Raw genomic sequence first — 23,943 nt, 5'->3', positions numbered from 1 at the left:
CACTCAGAATTTGATTCCGACACACGCTAAGACGTAACCTTTTCGTACAAGATTTTCTCAGTCCAAACACTGCATGGTATCTTTGATAAGTGACAGTAGATTGCCTTTGATAAACCTTTGACACACAAATATGTAAGATTTGCTCCAATTTTCTTAATGACTCAAAGACTGTGGCTTATGATTCATAGCATCGGGTCCTTTTATTTTCCTTTCATACAAAATAATACTGACAGCTTTGAATGGTGCAGTATAACTAACCTCTGCAGGTGATCCGTGGAATGTTTGATTTTCCTGAAGCAAAGCCGAGGAAAACTAGAAAACTCCCTGGATCACCAACAGAGACTGGTTTATAACACCTCTCCCACAGATTCTCTTTAAATGTAATTGGTAACTGATTTATTTAATAAAAACACAAATAAAAACTACGTCTTTTTGAACAAACAAAAAAACACTTTTCCAAACTACTTCTTTGCAAAATAATTGAACCAAACTCTTGTTGTGCAAGGTCTTTGCAATGCACGTAATTAGCTGTGTGCACCTCGGTATGCATTTGCACACAATGCCACAGGCAATGAGTACAGTTCTTTGGTAACTGTGGGTATAGTACCTCAGTTGAAACAGGTAGAGTTCTTTTGGACGGGAAATGCCAGATAGCAATAAAGTGAAAGCCACGTGACTGGTTCTTGGCCAAGATAGAGAATCTGTGGAGGGTTTGTCCAACCTTCTGATTGCATCCAACATAGCAAGCATTACCACTTTTTCTCTGCTCAAGTTAGTTCAATATCTGTGCTGTGTTTGCCCAACCCACTTCAGATTAAGGATGGCACGTATTCAGTACAACCTGTAGAAAAAAGGGTAAAGCATATCTATCGCTGGCACTACTCAGTTCAACTTACAGCAGAACTAGTTTTCAATGTCAGAAGATTTCTTGGCCCTTTAGAACAGTACATGATCATTAGTTGTTAGCAAGTAAACTTGATACATGGAATTGAACCAAAGAGAACATGAGCAGGTTATATTAGCTCACAAAATTTTGAACATTGAAATATTTTTAGGGTGAACAAAAAATTGTCTTTGAATACAGAATATTTTCTTTGGTACTGAAATAGTTTTAAAAGGAATTTACATTCAGTCACATTGATATTTTGTAAATTCACAATGCAAAGTACTTTGAAAAGGCTGACTTAAAAATAGACTGACGGCAAATTCAAAAGTACATGTAAAGTCTAAAAATTTTTCAATAAATAAACAATGAAACTCATGAAACAAAAACAACAGATCTTCATACCAGGAGTAACAGGCAGAGGTGGTGTCTTGACAACATCCTTGATAACTGCGAATACATCCGGAACCAGCCCATCTCCCACGATGAAAAAATAATGTAGTATTCTGGAAAAGGGATTGGTTTCCAATAATAATACAAATTTCAGTATTCTAATTCATCCTTTGACATCCAACCACTTCCCCTGCAGAAAATCTGCACAATATGGAACACCATTGCTGAGCCCAAGGACTTGTCTTTAGTGTTCTGTGACGTGCATAATTGTGTGGACACTGAGTTTTGATTGTTACTGGATTGATATGTTCAAGAAAGCCTCTCTGAGTGTGCCAAATGCAGGCTCTTTTCTACTGAATAAATCACAGGTAATACTTGTGACTTTTCGGGTGCTCGATTTTAAGTGAAAAGTGGAATTAACCAATCTATACAGTAAAAGTAAATCACCTAGTTCCCAAAACCTCTCACAAACCCAGTACAACTGTGGTCTATCCAAGCATTATTTGATATGATTCACTTGGACTTCAAGCATTATCCTTACCATATCCATGTAACTGATGATCAGTTCTTTCAAGGAGCTGCCCTGGAAGAGACAGCGCAATCACTCGCCCATGGAGTCCATGGCACACTGTGAAAGGTACTTTCTTGGGTGAGTTTCTGTCCAAAAAACAAATTCAAATAAGCTTCTTGTCATGGATTGCATGTCACAGACCAAATAAAAGCACAGGTGCAATGAACCTGAATAATCTTCCAACCACTTTTTACAGCCCATGACAATTAAATTTTAAGAGACAAAAAGTTACACAACTTACCAATGCAACTTTCAACCTGTGCATATATATACGTTCTAGTGTTTTTTAGAAATTTTATGAAAAACTGCTGCTAAGTTCATAGTCAACCATTACAAAGTTATTTTTGTGAATGAACCATTTCTTAAGTTTGATCCTTACATGTACACTTGTTTCTCTGAATTTCAGAATCCTTGTCCACATATATAATTTTAATTGTAATTATAATTATATGATTTCTGCCACAAATATTGACTTTTGAAACAAAAAGATATAGCTGCCTAGATGTACTTTCAATATACAGCTAAAGTAGTTTTTGACTGAGAGTCATTTGAATAATACAGAACAGCGTCACGATAATGAACACAATATAACAATATAACAGCATTCATGCCAAATTCCCTGAAGCGATTACCAGTTACCAAAAAATCCATTCCCCATTCAAATGGGGAGCAACCTGCCTCACAATCTTTTCGGAATGAGGATTTGGGGCAAACATTTCCAACGAAGAAATCAAGTTGAAAAGAAGTAACACTGAAACTACATGTATGAGGATTTTCTTCAAGGTATTATCTTCTTCCATATCTCAGTCACCTTCGGGGTACTTTTCAGTCATCTCTCAAAAATGCTGGATGGTCATGGTAGTATCCCTTTCTAACGTGAAGCTTTAAAAGATGTATCGGGAACCATCAATTGAAAGCAAAGAAAAACTATGTAATGAAGATTTCTTTAAGTTTAGTGGCAAAAAATAATCTGCAGGCATATGTACTTTCCACTGTAATCTTTTTACAGGGTAAAAATCTTTACCTTTGTAGTGATAACCAGCAAGAGTTTCCACATCAGCGTTGCCCGTACTGCTTCCAGGTACTCAGTGGCTGGTCTACACAGCCACCCATTCACCCATTATACATGTGCCTATGAACGGTGCAGATCATGACACGTGCTGACAGTAGCCCCTCTGAAAGTAAAATTGTCCTTAACTTTCAAGTCATTATCACCAGTCCTTTGCATGTTTCTTTCAAGTAAAGCAAAGTTTCCATGTTCAGTAAATGTACACAGAAAATTCAGGAGCCAAGAGGTATATGTTTGTTCAGTATACCTGTCTGTTATAGCAGTGTTCATTATGCATGTACCAACACTGAATTGTATGATATGACTTCCTGCAATCTTGTATTTTTCAACACTCTGGGACACAGCCAAGAAGCAATATTTGCTACCAAAAGAGGCCAACAACAGTGGCTAAATTCAAGTTCAGCATACGCTGTACGTCCATACACTTCTCAGACTTTGTGTCCAGGCACTGATAAAACATCAGCCAGAGCTGATCAGACAGGGCAACTGCTGTGGCTTATCCCATCAGATATGTCTACATATACAGATAACCTGACCCTATTTTCATATGTCCTCTTACATGAAGAGAATCAAGACAGTCTGTGTACTTGCACACCCAATTATTTACTGGACAATATGTAATGCCATTATCCAAGACTTCAGGACATTCAAGCAGAAGAAATAGCCATTGACATCTTTACCTGATGCAGCCGTTAGGGCAGATGCAGGAGAAACTCAAGTTCTTATCCGTGAGGCATGTTCCAGCATTCTGTCAGGGTTGTGCTACACATAAACATGCTGTGGTGAAAGAACACAAGACAAGGTGTATTTGAATAGACTCATAGACTCAAGCACACATTAAAGTGGTGAAGGAACACAAGAAATGTGTGTTTGAATAGACTAATAGAATCCAGCACACATTAAATAAACTGTATGAAAAATCAGTCTGAAAATATAATCTAGTTCATGCCTGAAGTGACGGGAGTATGGAACTGGCTCAGACTATATCTATACACATATGATCCCTCATATTTCTGTTGTAAACCTCCAATGAATATTTATTCGGTCTGAGATCTTTCAAGATACTGAAAGTGTCAGTACATGTATTTTCAAAATAAATTCCAACCATCGTCAACCCATCCCTACCCAATCCCCCACAACCGGCTGTCACTGACCAAGCCCACACATCCTCGACTGGGCTCAGGTTTTAGGTTCACGTATTACCATACTATAAGTACATGTCGTTACATACATGCACATGGGAAGAAAACTGGGCTCAGGTTTTAGGTTCACGTATTACCATACTATAAGTACATGTGGTTACATACATGCACATGGGAAGAAAACTGGGCTCAGGTGTTAGGTTCACGTATTACCATACTATAAGTACATGTAGTTACATACATGCACATGGGGAGAGAAATCTGGGCTCAGGTTTTAGGTTCACGTATTACCATACTATAAGTACATGTAGTTACATACATGCACATGGGAAGAAAACTGGGCTCAGGTTTTAGGTTCACGTATTACCATACTATAAGAACATGTAGTTACATACATGCACATGGGAAGAAAACTGGGCTCAGGTTTTAGGTTCACGTATTACCATACTATAAGTACATGTAGTTACATACATGCACATGGGAAGAAAACTGGGCTCAGGTTTAAGGTTCACGTATTACCATACTATAAGTACATGTAGTTACATACATGCACATGGGAGAGAAAACTGGGCTCAGGTTTTAGGTTCACGTATTACCATACTATAAGTACATGTAGTTACATACATGCACATGGGAAGAAAACTGGGCTCAGGTTTTAGGTTCACGTATTACCATACTATAAGAACATGTACTGTAGTTACATACATGCACATGGGAAGAAAACTGGGCGTAGGTTTTAGGTTCACATATTACCATACTATAAGAACATGTACTGTAGTTACATACATGCACATGGGAAGAAAACTGGGCGTAGGTTTTAGGTTCACATATTACCATACTATAAGTACATGTAGTTAAATTACATGCACATGGGGAGAGAAAACTGTAATGGTAGTATTTGGAATAGTTACAGTAATAAGGAGGTCAGACAAGAAGTCAAAGCCTGTACTGGGTCTACTTACAGAAAAAAAAGGATTTTATTTTATACAAATCATATTTAAGTGAATAGGAATATTAAGGAGTGGATGTTAAAATACAAAATTAATGAATTTGCAATCTGATAATATCAATAAATTACAGTGATTTTTAAAAGTGTTATTGACAACTTAGTTTGACAGTTACATGTACATCCTCCTCGTTACCAGTAACATCAATTGCATACTTGTTTTATAATTCCTTTTGCAAGCTACACTTGACGCCAATGGACAGAATGATCAACTTCAGTTCTATAGTACGATAGGGGTCCCTGGTATCTACAATTCTGGACAGACTTGTTGGGACACTTGGCAATGGCCATACAATCTCAAGCCCCCTCTCCCCCTCCCCCGATCATTGTTGTCCAGCTGGAACACAGACCGTGCGCACAGACCCAACACTGAAAAGGGGGTCTGGAGGCCAACCGAGATTTGTCCAGGATTGTAACAGTTGAAGATGTGGCAAACTTGAAACTTTGTTGAGATGAAGCTTGTTTGATGACCTAGTGTCATGACTATGGGTATCATTATTCCTTACAAAAGGAACGTTTACATACGGAGGCAGAGACTGTTTTCAAAATTATACATTAGAGCATACAAATGCCATTTATAAAGATAATATACAGATAAAATTGAATTTAACAATACGGTTTTCAGATGCTGGTCGGCCAAAACCCCCTTTGGGACCCGGGGAGAGAGGGTGCTTAATCTAACAGTGCAAGACTGACTAATAATGTTGTTGATTGGCCGGAAGGCTGGCTAACAACCAATTTAGGTCAGTTTGCCTGACCCCACGGACCACTTCCTGGTCCACAAGTTAAGGGAAGGCCTCCACAGAGAATCCCACAAAACCGATGTTCGGTACCCATGTCACAGCAGACCTCCTGTTGATGAGATAGTGGGGGGCCTAGCATCCTCAGAATTTGAGGCCGCTCTTTTTAACGCAGCATTTCAGCTAGACATGTTTGGCTTTCTGCGGGTGGGGGAATTTACAGTCCCGTCCAAATCTAGTGATTGTTCCCGCATAGTGGCCTTATGTGATATTCAGTTTGAAAATGCGGCCTGTTCAATTATGATCGTAACCCTAAGATTTTCCAAAACAGACCAAAAGGAAGGCAAAATGGAAAAGTAAGGCTTCATACTGACTGAAACAGTCTGATTGTAAGGCTGGGACAATACGGCAGAGACCATCCAATGTAATAGGACAGCGTGCATCCCGACGGCTGTTACACTGCCAACAGCCATGCAATAAGCATTTGAAAACAAAGTGTTGGGTTATATCCGAAAATTATACAAGCCTGATGTGGAAGCAATACCAGATATATACAAAACCTATGGTAGTGAGAGAATAATTATTGACGGACAAAATGCAAGAAACTTTACCAGCTGTTGAAGTGAAGGGTGAAAACCAACACAATTAAGGCCATGGCACAAACTGAACTATGGGAAAATTGCCAAGTACGCTGATAAACTGAATGAGTATGGGGGAGGCAACAGAATCTAATAAAAGACCAAGAACTTCTAGCTGAAGTTGTTCCAAAGGTCTGCAGGCTGGGAGTACCATTGAGGTCTGCTCCTGGTGCTAGCTGCCAGAATCTGTACATCTGAAAGCGAGAGAGAGCATTGGCGATGCCGTTATCAATACCAGGAACATGACGCACCTTGAAATGAATATTCAGATCCAAACAACGGATCACAAGCGAACAGACCCATTTCATAATCCTAGGGCAGGGACAAGTTTGAAGATTGATTTGTGGCCAAAACTACTGCATTATCTGTCCAGAAAACCACGCATCTACATCTATTTCTCAAATCTGGTCCCCACAAGCGCAGCGCCAGCACAATGGGAAAAAGTTCAAGGAAAGCAATAGAAAACTGCAGGGAACGGATTGACAAGGGCCATCTGCCCTGAGTCCAATGACCATGAAAAAATGCACCAAAACCTATACCGGCTGAAGCATCGGTGTATAACCGTAAGGTGTGACTGGACTGCCACACTTGGGGAGGAAACATGACCGAGCCATTGAAATGGACCAAGAACTGTTGCCATGCCAACAGATTGGTTTATGCCCCAGAAGAAAAGCGGATACGATGATGTGGCTTCTAAACGCTGCAGGTTACATGTACATGTAAATCAAACAAATGCACAGCCTTGGCAAACAGCTTTACAGTTGAAATTTAAACCTCTTAGCAAAGACTGCAGGTCCCTGAGAATAATTTTTGGTTTAGATAATGCATTATGCAACTTCTCTACTATGGACGTGATTTTCACGGGTAGAACTTGAATTGTCTGAGCAATAGGGTCAATTGCCAGCCCTAGGAAAGTGATGATATTAGCCGGTCCAACCGTTCTGTCTGACACAGAAGGGAACTCCAAACTCCTTACACACGACCATAAAAGAACTGAGAGCACGAGCGCAGTCACTGGAATTGGCACTTCTCACAAAAAGGAAATTGTCGAGGTAGTGAATGTATCATCAGTCATTGCCACTTTGCTGGTACAGTACATTCCTTGAAATGTGCTAAAATGTTCATATGTCACACACGATATGGAACAACCCATGGGCATACATTTGTTGCAGTACGGGTAGTGTGACCCATCGGAGAAGAAGCCTAACAGGTTGAAATCATCTGGGTGAACTGGCAGCGAGTAAAAAGCCGACTTAATGTCAGATTTAGCCATAAGGGCACCAGTGCCTAAACTTAAGACCAACCCTATCGCGTCATCAAAACTCGAGTAATTAACAATGGTAAGAGACGGGTCAATGTGATCATTAACGGAATTGCCCAACGGGGAGCAAAGATTGTGTATCCAGCGAAATTCACCCGGCGTTTGCTTAGGAACCAGACCGACTGGAGAAAAGGGCAAGTTTGGCAATGGGGGGGCTAGAAAAAGGACCAGCAATGCGGCCCAACTGAATCTCCCTGATATTATTGTGTAATAAAGCCTTGTGTTCATGGACGGACTTGAAATTGCCAGTCGAACTAGAGTGTACTCCCAGACCAAAATAGCCTAAACGAAAGACAAAAGTGAAACCATAGATCAGGGGTTGGTAGTTGATGCGTTGGCTGCCCCTTGAGCACTGCCAGTGCGTACATGTAGGGAGCTACTGTGGCAATTCTTGGCTGAGTGGCCAGGGGACATGCACACGGAACATTTGTGGACAAATAGACATGCGAACCGGAAACATAGACTGCGGTTGAAGTCGAAACAGATTCCACGAGCAGTGCCTCACTGTTCCTGCTGAGAGGATGTAAGACCCAGTTGCAGAATGGCTGTCGGGAGGACTTAAGGGGGTAGGTACGAAAAAAGTTTTGTGAGGGACCACCCACTAGCGTTGGCCACAATGCAGTGTCGATGCTGGCCAAGGAACGAGCAGGCATTCACGTCTGGTGAAGATGGAACTGGATATCATTATAGCGCCAGCCGGCACCCGTGCAACGGAAGGCTGCAGATCGGACAGTATCGGCACATTTCAGTAATTGTTGCAGAGCTGCCAAGTTCTTTCAGAGCATTTCAGTAATCTCAACTCTAAAAACTTTTTATTTGATGCGCAATGTACAACACAGCATGTTTACATTGTAGATGTAGTATGGGAGTTTTCAGTATGTGGAAAGTAATATTTTAATGAAAAACAGTTTTGAATTATATTTGCTTTGCATGCCAAATTATAAATCAAATGGACAGCCTTTGATGATGTGTGTACTTCCACAGGGCATCTGCAGCATAGGCATAGAAACCAATGTTCGCAAAACAGGTAATCCAAATTCTCATTATAACATGTGCATACCGGTACATGCTCGGTGAGAAACTGCACCATCAACACCTCAGCTCGAATGGTACCATACATACGTTTAGCCTTAGAAGCCATTTCTTTTCCAAGAAAGAACGGCGAAGTCCGTGCAGTCGTAGAAATGTCCGAGCAAATACGGTGGCATGGTGTTGTCATGCATGACGCGTCACACGCGCGCCGTGATTGTTGCAGAAATGGGTATCACACCAATTTGGACCCGTAATGGTGATCAATTTCTGTACCAATTACGGAAAATCCGTACCACTTGGCAGCTCTGTTGTCGGGTACAGTACGGATGGCAAATCAAGTAAATGGATGCAAAAACCAAGAAAGCAGACATAAATGGCAGAAGTCCATTGCTCAGTGGACATTATGCGAATGTGCTGAGCTGGGGGCAAATTTGCAAGGTGGGTGATTCAGGCAAACCGATCATAAGTACAAAGTTGTGAGAATGAGTATTACCAAATCCCATAGCAAAGAACCAAATTCGCCAAACTCCCCATTCCAAATTTTTTCTTGGATGTTTTTAGGTACCCTCAGCCCCAGCTCGTCACAAACACTGGTCAGTGCGGTGTAGTTTTGTACATTAGCCATTGAAGACACAGCACTCACAGCTTGAAGTGAAATAGGGATGGAAGTCAAAGGCAATGCAGATGAACTAATACTAGGAGTAGGATCAACACTTGAAATTAAATAAGGAATGAATTGGTGGTCCACAACTGGTAAGGGAAAAAGATTGCAGTGACATCTGATTCACCAAGCCCCAAAGTCACAGGCAGTGCCGCGGCAGCACTTTGCGATGGTGGTCCACAACAGGTAAGGGAAAAAATTACAGGGAACAACTGACTCACCAAGCCCCGAAGTCACAGGCAGTGCAGCGGCAGCACTTTGCGGGCGTCCGGGTGGGAGAGATCCATCTACAGCACCAGTAGGGATTGCAGATGATGGTGTGGCTGCTGCCGGTATACTTTTCTCTAGCCCAACCGAACGTGGGGTTGCATCAGAAGCATCTCTCCGGCTTTGAGTAGGCTTACCAGTAGCAGAGCGAGGCCTTCTGTGCGGTCTCCTCCCCTCAGAAGACCAAACGGTTGCTGCCACTCTCTTCCCAGACTTCGGCATCTTGCAGTGACCAGAGATTGTGTTTAACGAAAGACTGAAAACAAAATTGGCAGAGAAACGTGCAACTTGATCATGTGTTTACATTTGATAAAGCCTGCTGAGAAGTGACAATTCCTGCTGTGTAAAACACACACTAAAACTTGGATACCAGACAGTTTACTTCATCCTTATTATTCATGAGTCTGTGTGTGACGCAACACGCAGAATGCGCCAGGCGCACACAAAGTCTATTTACTTCTATTTTATTGGACAATTTTCAAAAGGAATATACATGTACCATAAAATAGATGGGGATGTTTGGGAAAATAAAAGTGAAGGTTTAGAAAAAATTGTTGGAAATCCATCATATGTTGATTTCTTTTGACTCTCTGAATAAAAAGGTATTTATGAATATGAATAAATATGTGCTTGGCTGGTCTTAAACGTTAGTTTAATATTTATTCCCTGAACAATGCTAAAAAAAACATCCTTTAAAACAATCTCCCATTTGGCATCCCAAATCAACCTCTTCTGTGACACCGGATTGAGAAGAATATTTGGAAGCCTCCAAATTTGAACTCACCCACTGACCCACATTGGGCTAAGACACTGACTAAAAACACGTTCAGGCAAAAACTAGCCCCCCATTAAAAAACAAAAAAGGGACATCGTAGTTAACCATGTGATAAACAACAACACCAATTACACAGTACTAAAACAACTCAAACAAAAAACCACTCACTACTACATCAAAAATGTTTCCATTTCAGAAAAAGTATTTCCTCCAATGGCCCAACAGCATGCCCTGAAATATGTGACATCACCCTGCATGACTTCTAAAACAAAATACTAAAAAAAAAAAGGTACAAAAGATTCTCACATAGTGGTGCTATAGAGAAAATATACTGGTCATCTATAACCAAATCCTTGACCAATTCCTAATTTTGTCGCAAACATCAACAAGATCCAACCAACTTTGAAATTCACAAATGAAGCTCTCTGAGACATCTACCTACTATCTCAGAAATATTTGTGAAGCCCCCATTCTTTACTTTCAGGAAAGTACTTTCATGAATTTCCACAAATTGAATACATTTCAACTCCAGCAAAATTTTGCTGGAAGTCTTTCATCAGATTCACGTCACTTTCACCTTTGCCTGAAGTATGAGCCAGCCTTAACTGAGGCCAAATGGCTGGACTCAAAACCCTAACCCCCTAGAGTGTATGTAAAATCACATTGAAATTGGAGGATTTGGGACTGTTTAAAACACTCAGTAAAATAAAATCTTCTTTACTGGTATAACAACCCATCAAAAGCATTACTTCCTTCAAAATCATCCGTATGCAACTGATTAAGTGTTATCCCTACTGGGCACAAAAGCATATTGTTCTTGCTGACAGAAGAATTTGAAAACTAATCTTCTGCTCGCATCACCCAATCACATCCAATAAACATCACTAGCTTGTCATATATTCTTCTTATGCCCACCCATTTCACCCCCTTACCAGACCACTGGCCTAGACTATTATTTAATCAGTAAGCTTCACAAGTCACCAGACAGTGTCACTGAATGGGATGGTGTCATCCTCTTTTCACATGACTCACACTTTTCTTATTTGAAGTTGATTGATACAGTCATGAACTTCTTCCTGTGTTTTGGGCTTTAAAATACGGAACCAGGAAAGTTGAGATATTTCACAGGGTCAGCAGTGTATCTTGGAAGCCAACTGTTGTCCAACGTTTTAAAACAATCACTAAAATGCTTATTAATCATCTGAGGGACGGCAGTATCAGAATTATTTATATGAACAACTGACTGGGTTAGGTATTTTGACACTTTCTGTTCAATATTTATTGATGAATGATTTCACAGGTTATCTTTTAATATTGGATGTTTCTTGCTCAAAAGATAAGATAATGCAAGTTTCTTGAAAGCTCTAATTAAATAATAATAATAAAAATTGACATTTATAAAGCGCCCAATCCATCAGGCTGCTGTACATCAAAATATAGATAAATAAATATAACCTACATGCACCATAATCAAAATCAATACTAAGAAACTGAAAATGCTTGTTAAAAAGGTGCGTCTTCAGCCCGGTCTTAAAACTCTCCACATTCCTAGACATTCTAAGATGAACTTCAAGCTGGTTCCAGAGACCGGGACCAGCCACAGAAAACATCCTCTCGCCAGCAGAAGACAGCCTAGTTTTTGGAAGAGTAAGCCTAGGCGAGTCCAGTGCAGAATCGACTAGAAATCCTTACATCAAGCAAATCACTTAAATAACTTGGAGCACTGTTGTGGAGACATTTAAAGATCCTTAGACACACCTTAAAAATTACCCTATGATATTTTACTGCCAACCAATGTAGTTGCATCAGCGCAGGAGTGATGTGGTCAAATTTCTAGCCATTAGTGAGTAACCTTGCTGCAGCATTCTGGACTCGCTGCAAAGGAGCAAGGGCTGACGCTAAGTAACCTATTAAAACAGAGTTACAATAGTTTATGAGAGGCGTAACAAGTGCATGAATAATATGCTCCGTGGCTGATTGACCCAAACAACATTTAATTTTGCTTATATTGTTCAGGTGTTACATTGCAGAGAGATATTCTTGATGTGGGATTGCATATTCATTTTGTTGTCAAAAATCACACCCAGACTCTTGACTTCAGAGACTGCGGTAATATTGTGATTACTAATTATTCACAAGAGTTCTAGGAATTTTGCTAAACGACATATGCGATCCAATGATAAGCAGATCTGTCTTATCATTATTTAGCTTCAAAAAGTTAATCGCCATCCAACATTTGATGTCGTCACAGCATTTTTCCAAAACTGGCACTTGTTGCTGTATGTTACTGGCAGTTGGCTGTGCTGACAAATACAACTGAGTGTCATCTGCATAAAAATGACAACTCAGTCCATGATGCCTGATAACATCCCCTAATGGCAACATAAGTTGAATAAAAGTGGTCTGAGTACAGAGCCCTGGGGGACACCATACTTAAGTGTATAGGTATCACTCATGGTTCCAACATCCAATCCACTCCGACCATCAGGTGATAAAGACCAAATCTGAACTCTTTGTAAACGGTCTCTAAGGTAAGAAGAAAACCAATCAAAGGTATTTTGTGAGACTCCTACATGTGTCCTTAATCGATGAAGCAAAATGTCATGATCAAGCGTATCAAACACACCACTTAAATCAAGAAATACCAGAATGGAGACTTTGCCCTCATCTATATTTTTCAAAATATCATTTTGAATGCGGGCAAGAGCCGTTTCCGTTCCATGGTGGCACTTGTATGCCGATTGAAAAGGTTCATGCAACATAAACCTGGTCATATGATTAGTAAGCTGTTGCGCAACCACCTTCTCAAGAACCTTGGAGACAAATGGTACATTGGCAACTGGCCGATACTTCTTAACCAGCTCGGCTTGATCAGCCTTGAGGTTCCGAGATTTTGGAATGGGAGTAACGTAGACATCTTAAAATCATTTGGAAAAACTGCAAGCTTAATAGAAGAATTAACAAGAGATGTAATTATTGGGCAGATTTCAGGCAGACAGCATTTTAAAAGTGCAGTCGGTATCAGGTCAGTACCACAAGGTTTTGGAGGACACTTGCACAAGTGGAGGAGCCTAAATTAAGCTTACATCCTTCAGGAAGAATTGGATCTTGAATATCAAAATCTCCTTGACTCACACTACTCATATGTCGTAAGTTGCTGATCTTATCTTGAAAGAAATTTGCGAATCAATTTGCCAATTCGACTTCAGACTTATGAGTAGGAAATGTAGGAACTGACTTACGGCATAACAAATCATCAATCACACAAAAAATCTGATGACAATCACCCCTGCTCTCATGGATTAAGGTTTGATGGTAATGCACTTTCGCATCCTCGATCATCAACACAACGCGATTACATTGCATTTTTAATATCTCCCAGTCAACAGTGAGTCGAGTAAATCGCCAACGAGGCTCCAGTTTTTTACGCTTAATTTTCTCCTTCCTAATGGTCTCAGTAAACCATGGTGTATTCGACCGTATAGTAAGAACCTTTGATTGAACAGGAGCATGCTTGTTAAGAACCATCCTTAATTCCAAATTGTAAAAAGCTGTGAATACGTTGGGGTCGGGTAACGAAGTTTTGTCCAAAAACTTTGAAAATGCAGAACAAAGAATGTCTCAACGAAAATGTTCACAGTCTATGTTTTTTAGCCTCCTAAATGCCACAGATCTCTGCGGTCTCACAGGCTTACTGATTTCTAAAGAACACATTATCAGTGAATGATCAGAAATAGCAGGATCAAAACATCTACAGATTTGATAATGTCCATAGATGGACAAGTAATAACAAGATCCAAAACATGACCTTTAATATGGGTTGGGGATACTACATGTTGAATCAAATTGCAAGACTCGAGAAAATTCATAAAACAAATCCTATCATTTGCTTGAGGCTGATCCATGTGAATATTAAAGTCTCCAACTATCACAAAATCAGATGATTTTGACATGAACTGTTCAAAGACTTGAGAAAAATCAGATAAGAAGGTAGTGATTGCTACATTTGGAGCCAATAAACAACCATCAACAAGAAACGTTTATCATGACAGTCGACATTGACCACAATGTGCTCAAAAGATGTTCCAGCCGCAGTAGATGGAGTGGCATGTATTCTCATTCCGGACTTATACAATACTCCTACACCACCACCAGCTCTACCTTGACGAAATTTATAGAGAAACTGGTAATCGTCAGATGTTAACTGTGACACCGTAGTAATGTCTCCTTCTTTAATCCATGTCTCAGTATTAACAGCAAGCACATCAATGTCTTGATCAGCCAGCAATTCAAGAATGCCAGTTGTTTTGTTACGCACAGATCTCGCATTCAAACTACAAACCCGCAAATTTCTTCTGGATGGAGTGCAACTCGAAGCTGATGCCAGTTTAATCGAAATTAAATTACCTGTCTGGGGTGGTCGGCAATATGACAAATGCCATGAATTGAATTGCCTAGGCGTTACAATAACCAGATTTATCTGTTTATTTAGGTTAATTGATCTAGGTTTCAAAGAAATAGTTTATAAAGTCTAGTTCTCTTTCTTTTAGATTTTAGTAGGCCTTTAGTGATCTAGGGATTTTTAGGTAGTTTATTATTATGTGTACACTTTGTATAAGGCATGCATTAATCAATGAGATGAGTTTACTTATTTGGAAGAGAATTGTGAATACTGCAAATTTACTCCATCACCAGCAGCAACCGAATCGCAGTCAACTTAACTAATTCATCTTTCAGTACAGCAACATGTTCGGCTGAAGTACGGTATTTCTTTTCAATGTGTACATGTACATGTAGGTTTCTGCTTAGTTTAAGCAAAGTCAAAGCCAAAGAGAATAACTGGAAGGTGATCACTGAAGTGGAGGATGGTTCAGTGTAATTTTTGAAGACATCATCAATCAATGTTGCTGATTTGTGAGTTATTCTAGTTGGTTTATCAATTGTAGAGCAGAAAAAAATAAGTATGTAAAAAGCTTTGTCATCATTAGTTAAAACTTGAGTTTCACTATAAAGAAGATCAATGTTAAAGTCCCCCGTCGACCAGCATTTAATCGATTCAGCTGAACATTTTTCCAGCACCAAAGCACCTGTGATTCTCTGCATAGGTTCTTCCTCTGGCTTCAAACTGGGTAAAGGGGATGGGCCATGTAGGGTTAAATTGACGTTATATGATATTTTTCAACTGTCTTATAAACAGTAAGTTGGATTAAACCCTCTTTTATGTCAATAAATAAGCAAATCTTGGCAAAAATGTTTTGATGATGCATACCATAGACAGGTTTTCCACTTACTATAACACCAAGTTACCGGGATTTAACTCGGATTAACCTGGATTTTGGAATCCAGGGTGTGAAAGTGTGGATCCGTTCTCAGTTAACTAGTCACGTGGACTCAACTGGTTAGCTCCTCCCATCCATCCTAATTCAAGAGTACTTTTCCATATGAAGTATACAAAAGCTTCTGGAACTTTCATTGGCCACTCTTATTCCCAGATGGACAAACTACGCTAGAGGGAGATGTACAGATACAGGAAATCCCAGTATTTTAGCGGCAGGGGTATTAATGAACAATTCATTAGCCAGATAACCAGGAGTGCTATACTTGTAATCAGATTGCAGTTTGGATGATGTATGAAGTGCAGATAAATGGTCTTAGCCAGACCAAATTCCTCAAAAGCTGATTGAGAGAATTATGGAAGGGTGGTATCTACCAGGGCATTTGCCAAATTGCCAGGATAACAAATGTGCAGTCAGATAGAAGCTGCAATATGTCAGGGCATTTGTGTATGATTTGTGAGCAAATATTGTCCAAAGACGACTAAGTCCTGTGCTCATTATTTAAATTATGGACTTAAATACATTTCTAACAGTCGTTATCTTTAATTTTCAGGTAATATTTCAGAGAGGGCTATGGGTACATAAGGACATGAGATGAAACAGGATGGCAACTTAAAATCTGGGCTACCAGACGTAGACGCAGAGCTGAGTCTACTCTTAAGCAGTATGGAGAAGCTTTTCAAAGTTTGTGTACATGGCAAATGAAACTACCAGTAGAGCCGAACTACTTATCCCTGTACATAAGTCATACTTCACCTATTTCCAAAGCCAGTTCAGTCATTGCTTGGACGCATAATTTGGCAGGTGTATCTGATCCATTCTCTTTACTTTTAGTGAAACAATTCATAGAGGGTCTCCAAAGAAACTTTGCCGGTCTAGTCTCAAAAAAGAGCCCATCTCAGCCGAGATATTAATTAAGATGTACAATTATTACTGTACAGACTTACATGTGTATCAGTTAATCATCTTCTGTTACTATGTGTTTAGTCATATTTACAGGTTTCCTCCGATTTGATGAGCTTTGACATTTTAAAACAAGCCATTTGACTTTGATCATATTTATGTTTTGATTTTCATTCCATCCAGTAAAATGGATATTTACAGAAGTGGTAGCCATGAAGTAATCGCCAGACTTTCTCTTTCCGTCTGTCTGGTAGGGATGCTAGAGAAATATCTGAAATTAGCTCAGTTGCCCAACAAAGATTCCTATACAGGCTATTCAGAAACTTAACAGCTATAAAACAAGGTTACAAGTTACCGTACAAAGCATCAATCAACCAATGTATCCTTCCACAGTTTGTGGGGTCATGATGGAGGTACTCAAGCCAATAGTTGGTGATGTCTCCAAATACTGTGTTCATAGTCTAAAATCAGGAGGTGCTATAGAGGCTGCCACAGCAGGTGTTGAAGGCACGCTGTTTAAAAGGCACGGGACATGGAGATCTCAGTCAGCCAAAGGTGGATTTGTGAAAGAAGACTTCTCTAAGTCTAAAGCCATGTTCCCATTGGACTTTGTTTGGTCAACTTACCACGACTTTCCTGTTGATTTATAAAATTAAATCCAACGGAAACACACAGTAAATTAATATCCCTGTCAACTTACCGCAATCCTGATGTAAAAATAACAGGCTGAAAAAGGGTCGCGGAAGATTTCTGCGCAGCCATAGTAAGTTAGCAGGGGCACAAAAAGTCCACTGGGAATAGTTCCCATACAATGTAGATTGACCATGACCACGCTAAACCTACGAACCAGACTACTGCCTACACAGAGATTGTAACGGTGCCCTGTACTATGCTGTTGTTCTTGATGTCTTAAAGTTTTATTGTCTTCCCCAGGGTACTTTAAGCGGCACAGATGGCTATTGCATAACACATGCCCGAGACAGGCTTTTTGTTCATTGTTTGGTCATGGTAGTTCTTTTTAGATGTTTCTTTTGTATACCTAGCGTTACATTGCACCAGAAACACTCCCAGGTTCACTTTGTGTGGGGCAGTTGGATTTTGAAACCCTGAGAATGGGAGGTGTATGAGGAAAATGGGTGCAGAGACAGGTTGAGGAGCGTTGGGTTGGGTTATGTTACCACCATAGCCAACAGGTGTGTAGAATCTGCCACCGCAGGTTACAAGTAAAAGGGTAGACATAAGAGATACCCAACTAGATTGTACCACAAGTTATTTTTCTCTTGTGACGACATCTCTGACCAGTCTTCACGGAAGTTATGCCTGAAGCTACATATAGAGCCAAATGCCTTGATGGAATTACCTTAAGTTCAATTCTTTAAAGTTTGTTCATTGTCCTAGTCATTGTTGATGTAATACGCATTTATTGGAATATTGTATTTTAAACACTATTTGATGTTTATTCTAGGCCAAATCTATTCGCAAAATGTGTTTCGATACACTATATTTGTAGATAACGTGTTTGAAGGGTACAGACCTACATGTACAATAGCAGCGAGCCAATATGAGCTGAGTTGCTGAGTAGGTCCCTATATAGAGTACAGTCCGAAATACAGGCAATACACGTCATAATACAGGACGTCCACTGCTGCCTGGGGCTCTCAAAGGTCATATTGGTACACATTTCCTGCACCCACTTGCCATTCAGTTTGATTCCTTTGTTGCTTTATCATTTTGCTATTTGAGTACGGAATTTGATTTGATATTGATTTTGCTTGCTGTTAACGTGATCAAAGTAGTAACGAAGAAACTGTCCGTTGTTTGAATTATTTTGAATTGATTGGAGTGAGTTTTCTGCGAGATATTGATTTGCTTACGATAGTCTTTATTTACTTTGCAAGTGTCTTGAAGTCTTTAAGTTGATTTGGTTTACATTTCTGTTTAATTACGTTTGAGCTTAATTACACTCTTTGTCTTATGTATGATCCGTTCATTTCATCAAGTTAAGTTGCTAACCTTTCATTTTATTTATTTGTAAATACATGTACTGTAAAAAGTCTTTTTTTTTATTACGTTGCAATAGCCCTCTTGTGTTTCATTTCAAATATGTGCAGCAACTCTAAACTCTCTTTCTGCGGGACCTGGGTGACATTTATTTAATAATAAATTTGGCTAGAATGAGGAAACAGAGAATGCTTCCAAAAACACTGAATGAGACATGGTTGTATGTACTGTTATGAGCTCACATGAATTACATTTCTTTAATTCATCAATCTAATTTTATCTCTCTTTGCATGAGGTGGCCTGGGGTAATGTGCATGGCAGAGGGCCGAGTTGCAGTGCAAGACTGGTCAGAGAGTTCCCAATGCATTGTGGGAGAGCATCGCACCCAATTCAAACCCCCAATGCTACATGTATATGTGTTATCTTCCTGTTGGTTACAGTTGGTATCATGATGGAGGGTCAGATCCGAGATTACGTTTATTTGGCGAAAGTTGTGGGTTTTCTGGCTCAGAGTTATTAAGTTTGTACATACTGAGTGTGTGAAATTGCAACAAAGTGCCACAGAAAAACGTGTGGAGAACTTGGAACGTGTGGAGAACTTGGAAACGCTTAGAACAACAAAGTTTGGAAACACATCTAACATTAGAAAATGTGAAGAAAGAATTGGCCACATCTCCTGACGGCTCGAAAGACGGCGATGCACAATCTCAATTCAAAGTCAAAATACAACATCGCACTCCTAAATTACCAGTATTTAATGAGACGCATGACGATTTGGATGCATACCTCTGACGCTTCGAACGGTACACAACCATGCAAGAATGGAACCCCGACTCGTGGGCCAAAAATCTAAGTGCTCTCCTGAAAGGCAAAGCACTCAATGTGTATTCTCGGCTAAGTTCAGATGAGTCAGCCAAATACAAAATGCTCAAGGAGGTGTTACTCAAGCAATTCCACCTGAATGAGCATGCCTTTAGAGAGAAATTTCGGTTGGCAAAACCCGAGAAAGATGACAGTGCGCCACAGTTTGCAGGTCCGTCTTGATAACCTACTGATGCGTTGGGTTGCTTTGGCCAAAATACATGTGTACCTAAGACATACAGGTATGACGGTCTGAAAGATTTACTCTTGAGCGAACAGTTCATGAATTGTTGCAGTGATCATTTACATGTAGCTCTTTTCCTATAAGAGCATAAACTGGCTAATGTTATGGAAATGGCCCAATTTGCAGAGCAGTATACAGATGCTCACGGCAGCTTTGCTCCCTTTATTGGGAACAGCAAACCGAACGGCTAATATTCAAATACATGTAGGTGGTTCCTAGATCAGAAGCAGACGCATCATGCGTCGTTTGCCAAATCATTGAAACCTATCACCAACGCCAACACACCACGAGATGTATCATCCCGTACACGTTTTGTATGTTGCAAACCGGGTCACATAGCGCATAATTGCTGCAGTAAGTTTAAAGAAATTGAGAAAGTTGCTGTAACGTGACAGCTTCAGCAATTACTGGCCTTTTTGAGGCTGAATGTGACATGGGGCAAAACACACAGAAAGCCACGAAATTTAGAGAAAGTGGTCCACCTAGTGCAATGGAAACTGGAGCTTATATATCCACCTTGCCTGATTTCACCCCGCTCAGTGAATGTTGTACGCATGACGGTTACGCCACATTGATATGCGGATACGGACTCCCAGTAATGAGCGCGGCATGTAAAAACTCAGATTGTTCTACGCAGCCAGTCACAGATGAATTGGATTAATGACATAAAATGTAAAGTTCTATGCGACAGCAGCTGTAGCTCAGAAGTCATAAACCCTGGCCTTGTTCCCGATGAAAAACTCACTGGTGCCGAAAAGTTGTGTATTCTTGTCGATGGAACTGTTTGCGTATCCCCAGTCGCAAGAATTAAATTAGACTCGCCCTATTTCATTGGCTGGACTGACTTGCTTTGCATGAGACAACCAGTGTACTACATCATATTAGGTAACATAACAGGTGTCAGATCACCGAATAATCCTGACCTGCTCTAGCAATGCGGTGTCTCATCAAACACTCAATTTGGAGAGGAGCATTGATACTATGTCATGTGCAGTAACGATGCGAGCACAACGAGCTGCGCAGGATAAACCATTAAGGAAACTTAAGGTACCTGAAAGTACTCCAGTCATCTCGAAATCTGAAATTATGAGCGAACTAGCTAATGATCCGTCATTGGCCCATATACGAGAACTTGCAGAGAAGGGCAATCAGAAATGCAACAAATACGGATCAACTTCCACTTTCTACTGGCTTGACGGTGTGTTGTATAGGAAGTTCGAATCCCCCACTCTCCAATATGGAGACGCCTGTCCTCAACTTGTAGTTCCTATACTCCTATACTGTAAATACTGAGTTAATGTAATTAAAGTAGCTCATGAAACCATCCTGGGTGAACACCAAGGAGCACGGAAAACGTGGGATAAGGTTATGAGCGAATTCTTTTGGCCAGGGTGTCAGGCAGATAGTACCCGATATTGTCGTTCCTATTACATATGTCAATGGACGATTCCAAAGGCAAAGTGACCAAGGTACATGTACCACTGGGAGATATGCCCCTTATAGATATGCCATTTAAACGTGTGGCTGTGGACATTACAGGCCCCCTTCACCCCAAATCTGACAGAGGCCATCATTTCATATTGACCCTGAATGATTACGCGGCATCCAGAAGCCGTTGCTCTACCTACCAGTAGTATTGAAACTACCAGGGAAGTACATGTACATGTAGATGCCATGACTGATGTATTCACACGAGTCAGCTTCCTAACTAAAATTCTTTCCGATCAGGGATGACAGTTTACATCAGATTTCATGAAAGAAACGAGTAGGCTCTAAACAGATGACCACTACTCCATTACATCCTTCGTGCAACAGTTTGGTTGAATGCATGAACGGTGTACTTAAACTAATGTTGAATCGGCTTCGCTCAGAAAAGCTACGCAATTGGGATTGCTATCTTGGATCTCTCCTCTTTGCATATCATGAAACCCCTCATCACTCAAGCTTGAAATTTGCACCCTTCGAAGTACTTTACAGTCGCACATCCACAGTCCGGTAGCTACATGTATCTTACGCGAACTTTGGACGGGTAAGGTTGAAAGTCCCAAAGTTAAAACTACACACCAACATGTTCTTAATCTCAGCGAGCGGAATTTGCACACGTTGGTAGATATGGACAAACACTACTAAAAGTCGAGCACAAAGTTTCAATGGCGGTGACCTCGTAATACTACTCCTACACACTGACCAAAACAAACTATTACTATGGTCATAGGTCCTTTCCCTGTACTAGCCAAAGTCGGAAACGTTGATTACCGTATAGATCTTTGCGACGGTACAGTCAAGACCTTCCATGCTGACATGCCGAAGAGGTATGTGAGAAGGTTAGTCGAGCATGAAACAAAATGAAAAACAAATGAATGAAAACGTACTTGAACGCCTATGTGTGGGCTTCACTGCAACCGTACAGAAGCCACGAGAGTAGGAACAATGAAGATATGATTATAGTGTCATCATTGGAAGCTAAAAAAACAGCAGATGGTATCAAAATAAAGGCTAAGACAGCAGGCCAAAAAAAGAAGACAAAAAAAAAAGTTCAGTGTTTGTCCTTTCCTCTTCAGCCAAAAGAAAGTGCCATACACACAACTCAAGGTACATGTACATACGAGTACTTGTACATTGATACTCCAATGTACCCTTTCGCTGCATTTCTCCTTGAAGCACGGCTACAATTTTGAGTTTTGAACAATTCAAGAAAAAACACTGACATTAGACATTGTTATTCTAACATGAAACTAAACCTGAAACTAACCAATATGAAATGAAATTTGACATCCACAGTCATACATGTACATGCAAATTGGTACTTATTTAGAGTCAGGATTTGAAAAGTGGTAAATATAAAGTTGAAAAATAGTTGGATATTTTCAAAATTAAAAATAGCTTCATTTGGCTTCTCTTTAATCAGATATAAGTACATGTACATGATGTGAATTGGAATGCAGTGAGTATGCAACAAATAAATATCACTGTGCATATGTATGCATGCAGGTATTACAGTGACATAATACTTTCCTGAGACATGACGAAAATGGCCTGATAGAAACTCACCCCTTTACTGCCTTAATAAATTTCCCGCTCCATCAGTCAATCGTTCATCAGTACGCCCCGTCAACCTGAATGCTGTCCTTTTGTGACCACCAGATAGTGACAAAGTGGAATGGCTGGGCATGGTGTATCTGCTGGCTCCCTCCCAAGACAGCACAATGGTGTCAGTAGACTAGCACAGATGCGTTCTCACCACAGTCCTGAAAAACAACAACAGAAAAACAACTTTAAACAACTGATTGTGGATGATTTACACACACATGTACATGTACCCTGTATTCAACCAAAAGGCTTATGTACTGTTATCCCCTTAGTTCTCGAGCAGCCCAACGTTTCAGTCAGGAAGTTTATTAAAGGAAATACCAATAATTTCCAACTACAAAACTTCACCAAAGTCATCAAATAAAGAACACACCTATTTATGATGAATATACGTGTATACCAAAGAAGGTGTGAGTGACCCGGTATGAATTAGAACATGTTTGTTTTCTTCGAGCATACAGGGCTGAATGTACAGCTGTGGAATGAGCGGAGGAATGTGTAGTGGAAGTTTCAATGATGCATGTAGCATACCCTTGTGGGGGTGCATAGGGTATAGGAGATTCACTTCACATTGGTCTGACGCAGGCTATAGACACTCTTTTATTTTTATAAAGATTTAAATCCTTGTACTTCCATTGTTGCTATCTGTTTCACCCGAATTTCATTCACAAATACACCGATACTAAGCATTATTTGTTATTTTATAGGCAAGTCAAAGACTTGGTTCAAACTGCAGTAGACCAGTTAGGTGCTGACAACCCTTCCTTGTTGGTCGTAAAAACAACACTGTCCAGTACCATCAACAAGCGACAGAAGTTGATTCATGTGGCTGATTCCAGCATGTACGGTTGGGCCATGGTTACGGAGTATGAGGAGCATCAACTGGCTGCACACCAAGATGATGACAAGATTACTCTTGCAGAAAATCAAGCTGCCAGAAAGATTAAGCAGAAGAGGGCAGCAGAGGCAGCAGTTAAGCAGGTTAAGAGGTTAAGAGCTCTTATGAACAT

At 40.2% G+C, this 23,943-nt stretch overlaps 1 long non-coding RNA gene across 1 annotated transcript in view; it reads right to left on the bottom strand.

The window, feature by feature from the left end:
* LOC147795494 (uncharacterized) overlaps positions 1 to 23,943 on the bottom strand; it is a 60,864-nt gene that overhangs the window by 2,751 nt on the left and 34,170 nt on the right. Inside the window, exons 4-10 of the long non-coding RNA XR_015423839.1 lie at positions 22,895 to 23,091; positions 9,678 to 9,979; positions 3,597 to 3,693; positions 2,872 to 3,022; positions 1,818 to 1,933; positions 1,289 to 1,389; positions 754 to 841 (exon numbers count right to left, since the gene is read on the bottom strand). This is a non-coding gene — a long non-coding RNA (uncharacterized LOC147795494). The remainder of the gene's footprint in view (positions 1 to 753; positions 842 to 1,288; positions 1,390 to 1,817; positions 1,934 to 2,871; positions 3,023 to 3,596; positions 3,694 to 9,677; positions 9,980 to 22,894; positions 23,092 to 23,943) is intronic.

Source organism: Acanthaster planci, unplaced genomic scaffold (assembly GCF_054643075.1).
Source record: "Acanthaster planci isolate LZ-2023a unplaced genomic scaffold, COTS_SCS Contig14, whole genome shotgun sequence".
Taxonomy (NCBI): domain Eukaryota; kingdom Metazoa; phylum Echinodermata; class Asteroidea; order Valvatida; family Acanthasteridae; genus Acanthaster; species Acanthaster planci.
The sequence above is the reverse complement of the archived record's forward strand: the minus strand, read 5'-3'. Positions and strand labels throughout refer to the sequence as shown.